General features: G+C 49.6%; 1 long non-coding RNA gene across 1 annotated transcript; it reads right to left on the bottom strand.

Moving 5' to 3' along the window:
• Positions 1 to 231: 231 nt before the first annotated feature.
• Positions 232 to 14563, bottom strand: LOC118498009. Its single transcript, XR_004900530.1, has 4 exons — positions 14110 to 14563; positions 13136 to 13332; positions 4691 to 4857; positions 232 to 673 (listed from the first exon to the last, which is right to left on the bottom strand). It is a non-coding gene; the product is annotated as an uncharacterized LOC118498009 (long non-coding RNA).
• Positions 14564 to 14612: the final 49 nt, after the last annotated feature.

Below are 14612 nucleotides of genomic sequence, written 5' to 3' on the forward strand. Positions count from 1 at the left end.
CATGCGGCCCAGGATGGCTATGAATGCGGCCCAACACAAAATTGTAAACGTACTTAAAACCTTTTCTTTTGCTCTCCAGTTTTCATTAGTGTTTGTGTATTTAATGGGTGGCCCAAGACAACCCTCCTTCTTCCAGTGTGGCCCAGAGACACCGAAAGGTTGGACAGCCCTGGCAGAGTAGCTGCATTCATTGATGTCTTTGTGTTGAGAGACACATAAAACTATTCTGGCCACCTTAATAGAGAAAGATTTACTGGAAGAAGATTTTATTGGAAGTTACGTAGTGGACAGTGAGGTCAACCAACCAGCCACTCCTGACAAGGGCAGAAAATTTCCAGAACAAATGGGTCTTTGTCTCTGTCTCTCTGTCCCTCTGTCTCTCTGTCCCTCTGTCTGTGTAAACTGTTTTCTCTCTCTAGTGGCAGACAGAGTTCCTTCTTGTGGCAGAGAGAACGGTGGCTAACGGGTTTTATTTTTCACATCTCGTGGCTCCAACGAGAGACAGGCCAATTAATGTCTCAGTGCCAATGTCCAGGCGTCGGATGTCAGTTGTGGCTTGGGATGGGGTCTGCACTAACAAGAGTGTCCTAGGGTTCAGCAGAAAAGGACACCTCTCTAGCTGTGTAGATCCAGCAGTGCTTCTTGGAGGACACGGCGTTTGAGCTCAGTATATCTGAAACAGAGAGAGATTCAAATTATAAGAGAAAAATGAGCAAGGGTAGGGGAGAAAGTATCATCTGAAGAAGCTATATTTTCATGTCTTCTCAAGATTTTCATAGTTTTTGTAAATTGAAATATAACTCCTATGTCATAAAATGTATTTTGTAGTTTTTAAAATGTTTATTATGAAAGTTTTAGGCCTACAGAAAAGTTGCAAAAATCATTCAGAGTGTTCTTCTAAACTTCATCACCTGTACCCCTCACTTAGCCTCCCCTAATATTAACACCTTACCTAACCCAAGTACAAGGATCGGAACCAGGAAATCAACACTAATACAGTATTATTAACTAGCCTACAGACCTCATTTGCATTTGGCCCGTTTTCCTTCTGACCCAACCCAGGATCCCATACTGCATTTAGCTGAGTCCTAGTCTCCCCCCATCTCTGTCAGGTCCTCAGTCTCTCTCTTCTCTACGACCTTCACACTGAAGAGAGCCAGCCAGTCATGTTAGAGGCTACTCCTCCATTTGGATGTCTGATGTTTTTTAGATTAAGGTTATGCATTTTGGTCAAGAACACCACAGCAGGGACGTTGTGCCTTCTGAGTGCATCACACAGGAGCTACATCCTGTTGATATCATTTATAGCTGGTAATAGTGACATTGATTACTCAGCTAAGGTGTCTGCCGGGTTTTTCTGCTGTAAAGGGTCCCCTTGTAATTACTAAGAATCTTGTGGGGCAATACTATGTGAAAATAGAAACTTCTCAACATTTCCAGTTCTTTTTAAAAGTGGTATCAGCCCTGGCTGGTGTAGCTCAGTGGATTGAGCACGGGCTGGGAACCAAAGTGTCCCAGGTTCAATTCCCAGCCAGGGTACATTCCTGGGTTGCAGGCCATAACCCCCAGCAACTGCACATTGATGTTTCTCTCTCTCTCTCTCTCTCTTTCTTCCTCCCTTCCCTCTCTAAAAATAAATAAATAAAATCTTTAAAAAAAAAGTGGTATCAAATATACACATTCTACTTTTATTCTACAAATGCCAACTGTTCACCTATGTGCCACATACAGGTCTAACGCGCATGGCTTGGCTATGCGTAGCCCTATGGTCTTGCCGAGTCTTAGGACCCTTATCTGTAGAAGGGGTGTAATTATCTCCCACCACGCAGGGCTGCTGAGGATAAAGGAGGACCGTGCTTGTGAACGTGTTCGGTAATGCCAACTGGTTTTTCCCTCTCCTTCCAAGGTGCTCGGCTCTGTCCTCACCTCCACCTATTGGCAACCTCCGTTTCTGTCCTGCCTGAACCCATGCCTGCGGGCTTCTGTCTGTCTTCACCGGCCAGACTCCCTTATCCTAATTGCCAAGTCTTCCTTGTGATGTCATCGAATAAGTTTTGGAAACACCAGGCAAGCCTTGTAGAAACTGACAATTTCCTTTGGAGCCTCTGTCTGCAATTTTGGGAGCTGCCTCGAGGTGCCAAGTGATGCCTGGGACCTGTGGGTGGCAGAAACAAGTGGGAGATGTGGGAATTGGCTTCCTCCATTAATGTTTTGGCCCTGAAAATGAAACTCCTGAACCCCAGAGACTACTGGGATTCCTGAACCCCAGAGAGTACTGAGTGAACCCAAATACATACTTGTCTCTTACCAAGTCATACAAGTGTAACATGGTCACACTTCAAATTAACTTCAAAATGTGAAAAGATGAGCTCACCCCAATCCAACCTCCTAACTCAATAGCACTTTTATTTTTACTTACTTTTTCAAAGACTTCATTTATCTTTTTAGAGAGAAGGTAAGGGAGGCAGAAAGAGGAGGAAAACAGTGATCGGATGTCTTTTGCACACCCCACCAGGGACCTGGCCCACAACCCAGGCATGTGCCCTGACTGGGAATTGAACCAGCAACCTTTCAGTCTGCAGGCTGACACTCAACCCACTGAGCCACACCAGCCAGGGCCTCAACAGCACTTTTAATTTGAGAACCAGATTTTAATGGACCAAGAGGGAGCTACAAGTTAAGTAGTAGCCCTCACTAAACTGTTACCGTCACCTCTGAGGTTGAAGTCAACCCTTTTTAGAGGCAGGAGTCTTACATGTGTGGGCTGTTTATTTTTGATGTTTTGTATGAGATTGTGATGAAGATCAAATGTAATTTAAGGGCAAAGGCACTTTGGAACTCCTATAGGGGCAACTCAACATCGCTGTTCCCATCCTTAGGCCGAACACAGCTTGTTAGGAGCTGCTTGTCTGCAGCACAGCAGGCAGGTTAAGGTCCCCAGCTCTGGCATCAGCCCAGGACACCCTCTGCCTCCCTCCAGTCAAGCAGGTGAGCCTCTCAAAACAGAGCCCCCTAAGTTGAGACCCAGCAGTGTACAGGGTGTTCCCTCCAGGGTCCTGAGCAGTTTCCTCCTTGGGAAGTCACAGACGTGGGTTTCTCAGGCCTGTCTCCTACCTGCAGAGCAGGAGGCTGTAGGCTAGACTCCACCCTGCTAGCACATGAGCAAGAATTAGTGGCAGCAGCTCAAGACTATTTGCTGAATTTATGGCCCTGTCCCCCAAGGGCTCTGGGAAACACCCATCCCCGCCCACACCACCCCCAGACCACCAAAGCAGCAGCTCTCACGGAAGGCCTGGGAACCTTTGCATTTAGGAGACACCCTTCCCCCATCACCAGTTGATTCTTGTGGCCACAAACCCAAACTATAACGTGCACTTGAATCCCTTGAGTATCTTGTGAGAATACAGATCCTGCTTCAGTAGGCCTGGGGTGAGGCCTGAGACTCTGCATTTCCAACAAGCTCCTAGGAGAGACCAAAGATTCTGGTCCTCAGATCACACTTCAAACGCAAAGCTCTCACCAACAGGCTGATCAGAAGGAAGTGTGGAAACCAGAAAACAATTTTGGGTGAATTCCAACAACAATGAGTTTGATGGCCTCCTCTTTCTACCTTGAAATTTTTATAATCTTGACACCACTTCTGATGGCCTCCCAATCAAGTCCCCCTTTGCTCAGGGTATCCAGGGAAGTGTCTAGCATTTGCAAACAAAAGAATCTTTCTTAATACCCCAAAGTATCTTGCCCCCAAAAGTAGGAGAGGGTAACTCCTCAGTCCCACTCTTTACCTCCCAGGCCAGTTCTTCCAGTTGCAGCCACCACCGCCTGGTTAGACCCACCTGCTTCTTAAAGGGACCAGATCCCTTTGTGGGGACTTCTGATCATTTCTATCTCCTTCAACAAAACAGAAGAGGTTTTCAAATGTTCCCCTGGAGATTCCTCAGTGCTCTCTCTCAATATTTCCCCAGAAAGAGATCCAAGGCTCATTTTCAAGTGTCAGTCCCAGCCCCTTAGCTGTCTTGTGTATCAATTAGCTGGTGAGTAATTGCTCCTGAACTGTAAACTGGCTGGCCCATTACCAGCTCCCACCCACACAGGTCATGTGCATCCTCCAGGGAAAGGTCTTTTGCGAGTCCCCAGGTTCCCTTGTTCCACAACCATGTGTTCAACCTCTTCTTTGGAGCCAGGTCTTGTTCTAGGCCCTGAGGACTTGGTGGTGAGCGAGACAGACTCAGTCCTTGCCTTCACAGAGCTCACATCTAGCATTAGCCAAACAACAACAAATAAATAAGTTAAGACAATAGCTGGTATGAAAAAAAATTTTTAAATTGTACAGCACTGAGTACTGCCCGGTGCTTCAGATAGGTGCACGGGGAAGGCCTTTCTGTGGGGGCAACAGGTGAGCTGAGACATGAATGGTAATCAGGAGCCAGCAAGAATGGAGACGCGGAGGAAGAGTGGCCCAAGCAGAGAGCCAGGCAACCGCAAAGATCTGGTGGCAGGGATCAGCGGGGTCGAGAAGCACTCATTGCATCCACTGCACCCATTCAGCCCCCAGGGAGTCAGGAGTCAGCATCAGTTTGGAGCTGGTTATGAGAATGGGAACAAAACATCCCTCATTCTTCCTGTTGGCAGAGACTAGGGCTGGGTTTTTCTCCTCCTGGCTCTGCCCTCAGAAGGTGGAATTATTCACCTGATTAGTCAGATCCCAGGATCCTGATTGGTCCTTGGTGGTAATTAGCATGCTCCTTCTTTAAAGTCTCAAACTGCACAGGCCCACTGGGGGTTTAGAGAGGAACCCCTTGGAGTTTCTACTTCAGAGGAAGTGGCACCCTGGAATTCAGACCCAGGTATGACACTCTGCAGAGAAACAAAAATTTGGATGGTCATGAGAAATTTCCTCATTTTTAAATGCTAATGACAAATTCAAAGAAGCTTTTTAAAAGCCATACAGGCCCAGACACAACATGTCTATGGGCAAGACCTGGCCCACTGGGCATCCCAGGGTGCGGTGGGGCTTGGGGAATGCCTACAGATATGGGAGAGAAAAAGGAGCCAAGAAGAATGCTAATTGCATCCTGGATTCTGGAATACCCTTACCCTAGCAAAGATGTACCCCAGGAGGAACTCACTGCCACAGGCACATATTGAGCACCTACTGTGTGCAGGTTTCTGTGCTAGGTTGGTAGATACAAAGCACACTGTGTGGCTGTACCCTCCTCCAGGGCAGGGGTGGCACCAGGCTTCCAGTCCTGACTTGCCCTCCTGTAACTGTTGTGTCCTTGGGTTAGCTCATCATCTCTGGTACTCAGGAAACAGCCTACGTGGACATCAGGTTACCCAAACCAGGTGAGGGCGGATTATGAAGGGCCTTGAGGTTCTGGGTGGAGAGTCTGGGCTGGATCTTATTAGGGGGTGGGAGCCGCTGCAGGTTCTTGATCACAGGAGTGACACATTCTAAGTAAAATATTTTAGGAAAATGTATTGGCCACCTCTGCAGAGAGGAGAGAGTCACATACCATCCAGATGTAGTATGTAAGATAGCAACTAAGGCTTATGCAAATCACATCTCCCCCTAGCTCAAAAGCCTTCTGTGGCTCCCTACAGACTGGTCCCGATGGGCAGGACCAACTTCATGGGTATATGACCTATGTAGTAGCACAGGGCCCCATGCTTGGTTGGTTCTATTGTCACCATCTTGAAATTCTTAATAATTTTTGAACAAGGGGCTTCATGTTTTCATTTTGCAACATGCCCCACAAATTGTGAAGCCAGTCCTGCCCGCAGGGACCCCTTGGCCTGGCCCCGGCTTCCCCCTTCAATCTCATTTGCACCCCTCTCGTCCCTTACCCTTCAAACTCTGGTCACATCGGTCCTCCTTCAGTCCCTAGAGGTTGTTCCTGCCTCAGAGCATTTGCACAGCCTGTTCCCCTGGCTAGAACATCACTCCTCACCCCAAGACCAGCTCAGTTCCTTGTTTAGCAAATTTCTTCTTATCCTCCAGATCTGAGCATAATTACCTTCTCTGGCCTCCAAGGATTAGCTATTCAAAGCAAAACTTCGAAAATAATTTAATGTAGGTCCCAGTACATGTTCTCACAGTGTCCTGTGGCTCCTCGTTCACAGAGCTCCTCCTGATCTGTTTACATGGGGCTCTGTTGGCTGAGTCTGCCTCCCTTCAGACGGAGCTCCACAGGGCCTATGAGCGTCAGCAGATGTTTACAAATCTCTGTCTGGCTGGCTCCAACAGAGGCTGAGAGGGGGTTAAATGGAGGAGAAAGGAGGGGATGCCACCTCTAACCCACCTGGGCCCCTTCCTTCAGGCACTGAAGTCAGAAATTTTCAGAATGCGCACACCACACACGCAGCCAGGGTCTGCCCTGGCCCTGGCCTTTCCCAAGCTGGAGCCCATAAGCTCCAGGCCCTCTTGCCCTGTCCCCATCCCAGTGATGGGACAATACTGGAGGGGTGCTTGGAAAGGGATACATTTCACAGAGCCCAGCTTTCATCTAAAGGAAGCAATAATGTAGGCATTTAAGAGCTCTCTCAGAACAACCATGGGCGTTTGGGGGCTTGGTGCCCAAAGGTGTGTTGAGAGACTGATATCCATCTGGGGAAAATTTTCCTCTTCTTAACCAGGTAAGTAAAACCATTCACACCGCAAGAGGTAGGGGGAAGAAACAGGATTTGCACAAAAAGTAGTACATGTTTTGCTAACCCTGCAAAGTAAGATCAGAAATAGCATCACATCTACCCAGGTGGCTCACATTTATTAAGCAGGACCCACATACCAGGAACAACTAAGCTCTTGACACACGTGAGCTCTTGCATGCTCACCCCAACCCCACGAGGCTGGAACTATTTCACTTTTAATTTTGTGGATAAGAAAACTGAGGCTTAGAGAAACTGAGTAACTTGTCTGATGGCACACAGTAAAGAAGGGAGAGAGCTGAGATTTGTACCCAGATCTGTCCTGAGCCCTTCACCACCACAAAACAGCTAAATTGGCTCGCTGTGTGATTCTAGGCAGATTCCTCAACCTCTCTGAGTCTCAGATTCCTCACCTATCAATTGCCCCTATTTAAACCATCCTGTGCTGGGTAATGGAGTTAACTCTTTATAGATGTTAATGCTCTGCTTGATCTCCACGGGAGCCTAGTAGGGGAAGAAATGTGGCAGAAACAATGTTTTCTGTTCTCCAACCTGACTCTTCTTCCTGAATATCCAGGAAGGGTATATGCTCCTCCTCCCCTGTAATTAGTAGAGTCATGTGACTACATCCTAACAAATGAATTTATACATGTTAGCCCTGGGCCATGGCAATTAAGAGTGGGTGAGCTTCTTGATTTTTAGGATCCCTTTCCATATGCATTGGATCCAGGAATGAATTCTAGGGAGGGCCTGAGGGTGTCACTGCTTGGAAGAGAGCTGCCTCCCAAGGGATACGGGGTAGGAGAGCACCGACCTATATCAGGCTTTGCATGAGTGAGAAATAAACTCTGATTGGGTGGAGCCACTGAGATTTTGAGGTTGTTAACAGCAGTTACTTACACCAAATTAAAAAAATGTTTAAAACTGTGTATCAGTTATTAATTGCCACAATGCTACATAACAAATCACCCCAAAACAGTACCTTCAACTGGAAATCATTTATGTAGCTCTTGATTTCGTGGATTAGCAATTTGGGCTGGGCTCAGCTAAAGGTTCTTCTGGTCTCAGTTGGGCTCACTCATTCATCTGTGGTCAGCTGTTGGATCATCTGGCGATGGACTAGCACAGCCTCATCTAGGACGACTCGTTCCTATTCCAGTGGTCTCCCATCCCCGGGCAGCACAGCCCAGGCTTGTTCACACGACAGTTGGGAGGGTTCCAAGAGGTAAGCAGAAGCTGGAAGACTTAACGTCCAGACTCAGAACTGGCAATGTCACCTCTGCTGCATTCTATTAGCCAAAATAAGTCACATGGCTGAGCCCAGATTTATAGCGTGAAGAAAAAAGACTCCAACTCCTGGTGGGAGGAGCTCCAAAGTCACATTACAAAGGCGCTTGCATTCAAGAAGGCAAAGCTTGAAGTCATTTTTGCAAACAATCTACTACAGAAGGGAGGCTCAGGCAGGTGAAGTGGCTAGTGAATGGAAGAATCAGAATTTAAGCAAAACCTGAAACCCTCCTCATGCCCCAAGCTTTCCTGGTGACTCCAAGGACTGCTCCTCTTTGGCCACAAGGGACCTCCCCACCTCTGCTAGCTGAATCTGGAATCCTAGCCTCCCAGGGAAGGGGCACAAAAATCTGGATCTTGCTCAAAACTTTGGAAGAACGGGGCATCTTTTCGGAAATCTGGGGCTAGGGAACATCTTGCATTCCAAGCCCAAAGAAGCTGTGACTGTAGTGACCTGCGGCTGGCAGATAGGCCTTCCTCTCCTGGCCTTCTCACATCAGATGGCTCTACAGACCTACCATGCTGTGTGACCTGGGCATAGTCACACCCCCTCTGTGCCTCAGTATCAGGATGCAAAGTGTGAAGAGACAAGAGCTCAGCCTCTGGAATCAAAGCACCGGGCCCAAATCCTGACTCACTTGCCATTGGTCTTGGACTAGTCCCTTCCCGTCTCTGGGCCTCACATTTCTCTTCTACAATACAGGTGTAAGAAAAGAGCAGTCCCCACCTGGGGGGTTGTTGTGATACCTGAATGAGTGAATATGCATGAGGTAATTGCATGCTGTAAATGCCCCCATGGTTGGCTTAGTATCTGCCAGGTGGCATCAGCATCCTCTCAAACCAACCCCCATTTTACAGAGGAGAAAACAGAGACTCGAACAGGTGATGTGACTTGCCAAGGCCACACAGCTAAGGAGCAGTGATGTCACTAGCATACTCAGGTTTATCTGATTCCAGAAGCCCAAGTCCTCACCACTCTAGAGTTCGAGTTCTGGCTCTGGGTCTCAACTCTGCCTCTTCCAGTCACATGAGCTTGAGCAATTCCCTTTTCCTCTGGTTCTCATTTTTCCCTTATCTAAATAAACGGCAATCTGCCCATCATGCCGCCCAGGATGGACATGTATGTGCTCAGCAATTGGAGGCTGCCATAATCTTCAGGGGCAGGTAGTTTAACCCTCTGTGCCTCCGTTTCTCTACCCATTAAATAGGGCTAATGGTAGTCTTATCTCACTGGGATGGTCATAAGGAATAAATGAGTTACTGTGGGTAAGCCTTAGCACAATGCCTGCACTTAGCATGTGTATGTAGTTCATAAGCACTTGCTATTTTCAAAGCTCTGAAAACTCTTGCAGGCCAGCATGAGACTATGGGGGGCCCCAGGCCTGCCACTGGTTATAGCCTCAAGCATTGCCCTTGCTGCCATTCAGCTATTATTAGGCCTAGAATCCTCATCTTAAATCCAGATGGGGAGCTAGAGGGGCAGGCAGGACCAGGCCTGGCAGGCAGAGGGCTGGGAACTGCTGGAAGGACGGTTTGGGTTTGGCCCCACCTTGCCAGCCCTCCCTCGCCTGCAGCGGGTCCAAGCTGCCACGTCTACACTTGGCTCTGAGGTCTGCACCGAGCACTCCCTCCCACCGTGGCTGCCTCCTCTGGGAAGGTTAACAGTGTTTCCACAGCCTCAGCACTTTTTTTCCCGCCTCAGGGAGGCCAGGCCTGCATGGAAACTATGAACAGGACACTGGATCCTGCAAAGGGACCATGCACTCTCTTGCCCAGGGGTCTTCATGCCTCCAATGAGGCCTACTAGGGAAAGGGCACACACAACCGGTTCAAGTCCCAGCTCTACCACCAACATATTGTGTCAACTTGGACAAGTGACTTCCCCCCTCTGGTCCCATTTCTTTATCTATAAAATGAATATAATCTTTTGGCTTTTTTAAAAAAAATTATTTATTTATTTTTAGAGAGGAGAAGGAAGAAAGAAAAGGAGAGAAAGAGCAATGTGCGAGAGAAACATAGACCAGTTGCCTCTTGTAGGCCCCCAACTAGAAACGTAGCCCACAACCCAGGTAGATATGTGCCCTGACTGAGAAGTGAACCTGCAACCTTTTGGCTCACAGGCCAGTGCTCAATCCACTGAGCCACATCAGCCAGGGTAAAGTGGATATAATCTTAACACCTACCTCACAGGGCTATGGTAATGATCAAATAAGTGAATGGCATATAGTAGGCACTCGGTATGTGTCCATTATTGTCATTTTATGCTTGTGTGTGCCAGGCCTGGAGGGGGAAACAGGGGATTCAAGAAACTTGGGATCTGAGGTGCAGAGTGCCTCCACCCCCAATTTCTGTGTGACCTGAGGCCTGACCCTGAGAATACAAGGACTCCGATGACCTATTTGGACCATGAAGTGGGCATCTAGGACTTTATGATGCCAAAATTCAACTCCTGTGCTCATAAGTAGTTAAGAAATATGGCCCTGACCCTGGCTGGTGTGGCTCAGTGGGTTGAGCCCCAGCCTGTGAACCAAAGTGTCACTGGTTCGATTCCTAGTGGGGGCACATGCCTGGGTTGCAGGCCAGGTCCCCAGTTGGGGGTGACTGAGAGGCAACCACACATTGTTTCTCTCCCTCTCCTTCTACCTCCCTTCCACTCTGCCTAAAAAGAAATAAATATTTTTTAAAAAAGAAAAGAAATATGGCGTTGGCCGGTGTGACTCAGTTGGTTGGGCCTCATCCCACAAACCAAAAGGTCGAGAGTTCAATTCCTGGTCAGGGCACATGCCTAGGTTGCAGGTTTCATCCCCAGTCATGCAAAAGGCAACCAATTGATGTTTCTCACATAGATGTTTCTATTCATCTCTTTTCTCCCTTCCTTCCTCTCTTAAGATCATAAGTATGTCTTCAGGTGAGGATTAAAAAAAAAAAAGAAATATGACAAAGCCCCATGTGGGAAGAGATCCCAAATGGCAAATGGCAGGGTACCAGAGTTAAGACTAAGAGTTCTAGGTTCAAATCCTGTGTGAGGTGTTGGCATGGCTTGGCCTCGCTGAGCCTGTCCTCTCATCTGTATAATGATGGTCCTACCTCAGAGGGCTCAAGCTGTGAGGGTCATGGTAATAACAAAATAGCCACTCATGTATTGTAAGGGCGATCTGGAGCCAAGTTCCAACTCACTGGGCGGCAATTATACAGGGCCCCTGCCATGAGCCTGGATGGAGTCAGGCATCAGGGAACCCACAGAAGTCACTAGAAATCCAGGCCAGACCATATAGAACCCTCTCCTATGTCCACGAGGCTGGTCTCCTGGGGTTCATCACAGCAGCTTAGTGGGTGTCTCAAGCCCCCTAAAGTCTTCTTCCCAGGGCCCACTTGCCTCCAAGATTCCTACATTGAAGAGTCACTCCTTTCCCATCCCTCAGCTCCTGGGGCCAACCCCCCTTAGTTCTCCCCCAAGGCCGGAAGTTTATCTGGCACTGTCACTCAGAACAGAGCAGCTGGATGACATCATGGGGGAGACAGCCTTGCCAAACTGGTTTTCCAAACAGGTCTCCAGCCCCACTCCTGGGGCTGCTGGCCATGAGTCTAGGGGCCTCCTGTTCTGCCTGTGACGAGAAGAGTCACAGTCCATGGATCCAACCAACCCTGACAAGAACCCATTCTCCTCTAGAGACCCCATGCTCCAGCCTCACCAACCTGACTTTTCCCCCAAAAAGTCCTCACACTCCCACCTCCCTTCCTTTGCTTGTGCTGTTCCTTTCCCCATTCCCTCGGCATGCCACACAGAAAGTGAGGGCTTTGTTCTCAACAATTTTTAGACTCTACACACCATGTGTCCCCCTACTACCCCTAGGCTATGAGACCCCAAGAGCAGGCCCAACTTGGATCCATCCCTAACCCCTCCCACCCTCCCAGTGCGCAGCAGCCCCTGGACTCCCTCTTGGGCCCAAGATCTTGGCCTTGGCTGGCCTCACAGCCATTTGTGAGCACATGTCTAGGTGGGGTCTCCCATACAATCTTGGAATTTTAAGTTGTCTGGTCTAGAGAGAGAGGGCTTAGTGAGCTCAGGCCACAGTTCCCCCATTGTGAAGATGAGGACACCAAGGTTTCCAGAGGATGAAAACTTTGCTTAGGGTGGATCCAGGGCTAAGATCCATCACCCCTCTGGAGTCCCAACCCCGGGCCTGGGCTTTCTCTGCAGGATCCTGGCTGGGAGGGAGTGGGAGCCAGCTAGCAGGGTGATTCAGGGATCTGGCACGGCCAGCCTGGTACAATATTTATTATCAGACTCAGGCACTAGAGTAAAATATTACCCTTGGCCCCTGAGCTGCTCCAGCTACTCCCCACTCTGCCAAGTTCAAGGTTGGACATGGAGGAATGTGAACCCTTCCAGATACACCCCCTTGCCCTGGGCAGGCCTGAAGTGGGCCAGTCCAGCTCCCTCATTTTACAGATGGACAGAATGAAACCCAGGCCTCCCCAATGCCCAAAAGATATATTCACCCTGCTCACCTGGTATTCAGGGAGCTTCACAAATGGGAAGGACCACCCCCATCTCCATTTCCTGCTCCATCCAAGCCCATCTCTTCCTCCTTTTCCCATTTACGACCTTCCCGGCCTCTACTCACATTGTTCCTTTGCCACAGAGGCCTTTCCATGTCTTTCCCACCTCTATTCAGCAGGTGGATTTCTTTTCACCCTTCCTGAGGGATCAATTTGCACAACACCTCCTCTGAGGAGTCTTCCAGGATTTCCCCCATCCTAGAGGCAGCGAGGTGGAGGAAAGGGGCCTTAACACTGGCAGAATTTCACTCAAGTTTGAATGCCATTACCAGTCCAAAGTGCCTTCATCTCTGACCTTCAGTTTCCTCCTTTCTAGAATCTGGGTAATAATTCTCTTGCGCAATGGTGAACTTGCAATAGGGCAAACCCTATGCCTGACATGCAGCGGGTGCTCAGTAAATGCCAGAACCCTCCTCTCGGGGTGTTTATACCTTCCTGGGCTGTGGCTAAAGCTTCTCCAGCGCACATGGAACTGCCCTTTAATCCTTGTTTCACCACCACCGTTCCATCCCGCCCCACCCCTCGCAGGGAGGAAGGAAAATAGGAAGGCTGGTAGGAGGACCCCAGCCCTGAAGGCTTCTGGTACCAAGAACTGTGGAGCTTTTGTGCAGCCGGACAAGTCCGGATGTAGACTCACCTGTGCGGTTCCGCCCAGCTTGCGGGAGGCGGAGCCAGCATGAATCAGGCCGTTCATTGGAGCCGGGAGTCACCACTCAGGCAGGCCCTGAAAATGTCAGGGGGCCTGGGTGTGCCCCGCCCCAAGGGGCTGTACCAACGGGCGCGCGTGGTTTGAAGTAGTACAGAACTGGCCTTGGAGGGCGCTGACTCTTAGCGCTGCAGAGTAAGATGGCATTGAACTAAAGCAGGGAGGACCTAGAAGGGGCCTGCCTAGGAGAAGGGGACCTCGAAGTATAGCCTTCAAATTGGACTCTGTTTGCTCCTCCTCCCCTGTGACCCGAACGAGTCTCTTCCCTCTCAGCGCCTAGGTTTTTCCACGAGTAAAATGGGACCACCTGCCAAGGATATGGGGATGAAATAGGATACCTTTAAATGGGTCTCGCAGTCAATACTGAACCTCTCTCTAGATGGATGCAAGGTGGGGTGGGTGGGTTAGGATCTGAGTGGTGGGGCTGAGGAACTCTACAGGAGGCAACAGGCCCACTTCCCCAGAGATTCTGGACTCAAACGGTGCTCGTATAAATCACATTTCCACTACCTATCAACTGTTGTTCTCAATTGTAAAATGGGACAGTAATCCTGGGCTCAAATGGTAGCTACAGGGGATATATGCCTGGTATCTGGCGAGTGCAAAACATGAGTTGATACTATCATTGTTTTTATTTGACAGACAGGACTCCAGACCCCACCTCCCAGGCTCCAGCTCCCTTCGGTCTCCATGGAGACCTGTGGGAGGCTCCAGAGCCTCCAGTAATGGAGGTGGAGTGGACCTGAGCTCTTAGGGTCCCCTGGCTGACTCCTTGTGCTGTCTTGGGCATGTTAGCTATCTCTGGACCTCAGTTTCCTCCGTACTCCTAATTTAGGACTGCAGCGCTCCAAGAAGCAGACCCAGAAGGGCTCGGAAGAGAAAAGCATGGCAGATGAAGGCTATACCTGGGCAAAGGTGTCTCGGCTGAGAAAGGCGTGCTGTGTGACTGATCTCGCCCCATTTGAGGTGGTCCCTGAGATGCTCCAACATAGGGTCAAAATGCTGTTGGTCACACAGTCTCTACTCTGAGGTGGCTCCGACCAGGTGTCCCGAAAGCAGCCTGGGGGCAGAGGCCAAAGGCAGCCACCAACGGAGGAGTGGGAGGAGTCCAGGGAGGGGACGTGGTCTCACGAACAAAGAGGAGGGCTGTCCTGAAAGCTCCTAGACTCGGGCGATTCCCGGCCACTTACGCCGGCTCTGGGAGCGGGCCCTTTCTGAACTTTGGCGCAAAACTGCGTCCTCCTGGCGACACTCACCCAACCAGCCAAGGCCACCAAGGCAGTGGTCCCACCACTACAATCTCCTGCAAACCAGGCCCGCGAGGGGTGTGGCCCTCAAATTAAATTTACCCAATGGGGCACGAGGGTGGGCGGGACCCTCCCGAGGGTTGGCTGGTGCTGCTGGGTAA

The sequence above is a fragment of the Phyllostomus discolor genome, chromosome 13 (genome assembly GCF_004126475.2).
Source record: "Phyllostomus discolor isolate MPI-MPIP mPhyDis1 chromosome 13, mPhyDis1.pri.v3, whole genome shotgun sequence".
Lineage (NCBI taxonomy): Eukaryota > Metazoa > Chordata > Mammalia > Chiroptera > Phyllostomidae > Phyllostomus > Phyllostomus discolor.